Source organism: Rutidosis leptorrhynchoides, chromosome 4, assembly GCF_046630445.1.
Source record: "Rutidosis leptorrhynchoides isolate AG116_Rl617_1_P2 chromosome 4, CSIRO_AGI_Rlap_v1, whole genome shotgun sequence".
Lineage (NCBI taxonomy): Eukaryota > Viridiplantae > Streptophyta > Magnoliopsida > Asterales > Asteraceae > Rutidosis > Rutidosis leptorrhynchoides.
The window spans coordinates 227,012,311-227,016,879 of NC_092336.1; the positions used below are offsets into that span (position 1 = coordinate 227,012,311).

General features: G+C 33.7%; 1 pseudogene; it reads right to left on the reverse strand.

Moving 5' to 3' along the window:
- Positions 1 to 839: 839 nt before the first annotated feature.
- Positions 840 to 3,190, reverse strand: LOC139841447 (glucan endo-1,3-beta-glucosidase-like; annotated as a pseudogene).
- Between the last annotated feature and the right edge of the window lie 1,379 nt (positions 3,191 to 4,569).

The window sequence follows — 4,569 nt, forward strand, 5'->3', positions numbered from 1 at the left end:
CACTAAGTAACTATTCACCCTCCCCCCTTCTCTTCCTCTCTAGTTACTTACAAACACCATTAGAAGGGTTATATTTATTAACATCCCACTTTGACTTTTAGCTCTTTTTCATACAATTTTGACTAATTTTTTTTATTTGTGTTTTATTATATTTGATAAAAAATTATATTAATGAAACACATCTTAAAACCACTGCCACCAACAACAACAAAACGCAATTCCACATAAGTAAGATATGGGGAGGTAATATGTAGACAATTTATCCATATCCTAGAATAAAGAGAAGTCATTTCTCCACCCAGAGTGAAACACTCCACGCAGAGAAAGTCCTCCCTCTCAATATTCTATGGATAGAGAGATTGCTTTCGAATGGACCTCCGCCAAATAAGTAATTTAAAAATATAATAAAAAATAAAAAATAAAGTGTGAGACGCCATGAAAATGGCAGAATCAAATTTACATGGGTTTTAAACCTGTCTGAAGTTCAAATTAGGCTCTAAGGGACAGTCAAGTCGCCAATAAATTGACATTTGTTGTTGCCTCTCCCTCGGATTGGGCTGTGTTTTCTCGTGGGCAGCAGTTGGAGGCGGGTTATGCAACTACGGGAGATGAACGCGTGGGTGGTTAAGTCCCCCCTAGATGATCTCGTACTGCTGTTAAAAAAAACGAATCCATTAATATGATTCTCATAAAATATTGTAAAGCACAAATAAAAATATAAAAGTCGAAATTTAAAAAGAAAGACTTTGAAAAATCAAACGGGATAATTATTTTAGAATGAAAGGAGTATTACAGTATTTTATTTAGTTTCATGAGCAACATAGATAATTGATATTTTTCTAATTGAAGTTCAACTGATATTTAGATTGTTGATTTGGGTAGAAAAGCCCAAAATGCTTCTCTGTCTCATCCCCATCTTTCCTGTTTTCATCAAACATAGCAAACAAGTATGTTTCTATTGATATTCCAGGCCTCGTCGGTGTCCCATTCGACATTTTAACACGTCCAATCAAGTTTCTATAATAAATTCCTGTGTTATTCACTGTGGCTGCATCATGTCCCGTGGACGGCCATCCACTCTCCGACACAACAATAGGCACATTGGCCCCACCAAGTCGTGCTTGAGCCGCGTAATGAGCATCATAGATTGCCTCAAAAAGGTTACTATATTTACGACCATTATCGTTCACAATAGTTCGTTGTGCAGTAAACAACGCGTATGCCCGATCCATAGTAGGGGTACCAATATAAGCGAAATAAGGGTAGATATTAGCTAACATTGGTGATTTGTTATCTACTAAAAAATTTATTATCGGCCCGATAAACCCTACAACTTTGTCATCAAATGCTCCATTACTTGGCGGATATGAAGTTTTTAAAAGACCCGTGTAGGTTGCAGTGGAGACCTTGATTTGTAAGCCGGCGTCTCTAATGGCTTTTTGAACATTTTTCATTGTTGGAAGTACGAAATTTACAAAACGACGACTTTCATTATTTGGATCGACTTCATTTCCAACCGAAATGTAACGAAATTTGACACTAGACTAGGGTACGTTAAAATGTTGTTTTTGACCCAAGTGGATGCAACATTTTGATCGGTTAGGGATTCAAGATCACTATTTGGAACGTCGAGAATGAGCTCGATATTGGTTCCCTTTAGGGCTCGAAGAATATCTGGATTTGGCTCGTAGATTCTCATTCGAGTAATGCCGTTTTTCTTGTAAAGGTTTATAACGTCTTGTTCCGATGGTAAACCGTAACTTATGTTCCCGTAACAAACACCAACTGAGCCTGCATCTGTTTTTCACCATATCAAGCTAAAAATTATTAATATTTGGTCAATACAAATATTTATAAACTGCTAACCATTTTAAGGATGTTACACGTCCCACTGAAATTCGAATTCTTGATGTATATATATGATGGTTTTATATAAAAGAGACAAATAATTTACTTAGATAAAATGATTTGGAACCTGTGTTGTTAGCTTATGTAGTAGCTAGTGGCCGACCTGCTTCTTTTAGCGAGAGGTCAGGAGCTCGACTACCTTGGGGTGGAACATTCCACACATGGTTGCCCCTTAACCCTTGAATTCCACCGAAGGGTGTCTTCCGCATCGCGTTGCGGGGGCCAGGGGGCAGGAGGTTTTACCACCCATGCCCTCAGATTGGGCCGGGTTTCCACTTTGGCAGCAGTTAAGGGTAGGTTATGCAACTGCGGGAGATGAACACGTGGGTGGTTTAGTCCACTGGGTGATCGCGACCAATAGGGAAATCCCAATTCATTGGGCCTTTCGATACAATCAAATAGAAAGCCCCAAGGGCGCCATATTCTAGGAGCTCAAACTATGTGATTGAATAAATCCTCCTCTATCTGTTGCCGGTCGAGGGCTCCTTCTCCTTCCAGATAAAATGATTTGGCCTCCTAAAATTGAATATTTAACGTTCATACCTAACATTTTAGATTTTCCCCCCTTCAGCCGGTGCTTATCAGACATATATGTGTATATGGATGTCTACTTGCTAACAATTATACAGATACAGCAAAAACTTTTTCTACACGGCTTATGAAGATGTGTGACATAAAATTTTCATTATTTTTTTAGACATACTGTGCAATAATAAAGTAGCAAAAATCTCATACTTGGCACGTCAAAACCAAATTTAAATGTAAAATTATCATTCGTCACTTTGTCATCGAGATTGAAAACTTCACCATTAAAATCAGTTGCGAATCTAAAATAAAAACTCTATGAAGTCCAAATTTAAACATATTTGAAGGGTACTTTACTGATTGCTTACCTTCAAAAAAATCATAAATTCTAAGAATATATAGTCATATAACTAAATTTAGCATTGTAAAGTAATTTCGAAAGTAGTGGGATCCAAAGACCCCACCCTCATATGCCTAGATACGACCCCGATCAAAATCGATAAAGTCATCAAAACTAAAGATTAGTTAGTTGTATTGTACAATTCGTTAATACATATTTTTGATAGTTTTATTAGTTAAATGATGAATTTATCTGTGCACCTTTTTCGCATATTGTATATAGGATATGATAAGGATATACATACATTGTGTGTGAAGTGTTTTATTTCTATGAAAAGAGATATATAGAGCTAGAGATACCTGTGCATATGATTAATTTAAGAATGAGGAGAGAAAGTAGAACGAGGTTTGAAGCCATGAGTGCAGTTTATGAAATTTGTGACAAATTTAAACCATATTTATAATGAAATTTTTTTAGAAAGTGATATAAATGAAAAAAGTCAGTCGTATCCTATTTTTAATTTATATTTCTATCTAGAAATAATAATAATCCAGTGGAAATTACTATTTTTGGAAAACGATATCACTCAAGGAGTAACATTTAAGTTATTTATAGCTCTTATATAACATATTAATTCTAATTTAAACTTAATTATGAGACCTTTCTTGTAGATTTATCCTAAGTAATGATCGAGATATAACAACTATTAATATTTAATATTAAACACGATATTAATGCAACAATAAACACTTGTTTTTGATATAATTATAATAAAACTTTGAATAGAAGCAAAAAGTATTTCATTCTGTCACGTTTCTATTTATGTGAAATAGAAATCATACGTAGTATAAATGTCATAAGACAATTTCTCTATATTGAGCTACATTGTTTCTATTAATAACTAAGTTAGAGGAGTAAAATCATGCATCTATAATGTCACAACTTTTAAAAACAAATGGCTAGTTGAAGAAAAGATATATAAATATCCCTTATGACGGCAATGGCCACTTCTCAAAATTAAAGTACAAACAAAACATACGTAATGTACATAAAAAAACTAAGAGTTATTGGGTCTGGTTGTAACTCCGAAACTTATAAAGATTTTCAATTGATGTTAACGATATAATGATACGAATTAAGATTCAATGTTTAATATCATCGTATAGAACTAACAAGTATCCGTAATAAAGAACATTTGCACAAACAAGAATGTGTATGTTGTATTTACTTTGAATATACAATTACAATCAAGGTAGGAAATATAGAATTCATGCATAATACAAAACCATATATACTACGACTGATTAGGTTTAATTAATGAATATTAACATGAAGATCTCTTCATTAACAGAGATCATACACATATCCTAGATTACAACAACAAACTTATAAATGGTGTTAAAGACAATATCAATCTATCTAATTAGAATATACATGCATGATAAGAATCTTCTGAACAATTTACTCAGAATTAGATTAAGAACACTTTGTTCACAAACTATGAACAATTTATTATCAACTAGATTTTAAGAGCCCGTGCGTTGCACGGTAAAAAATAGTTTTCGTAATCATTACTATTTGTACAACATTGTTTGTGGTTGATAGCAGTTTAACGACGAAACATTTTAGTAGTATATGTATTGAAACTAAAGACATGTTAAAAATGACTTTCGTAAACGATGTGATTTAATAGCCTTAAAATAACATAAATAATCTTGTGTGACGATTTTTGAAGTAGAAAAGAATGAAACCATAGCACAAAGAGACAATAACTTGGATAGACAACCGTGTACCTC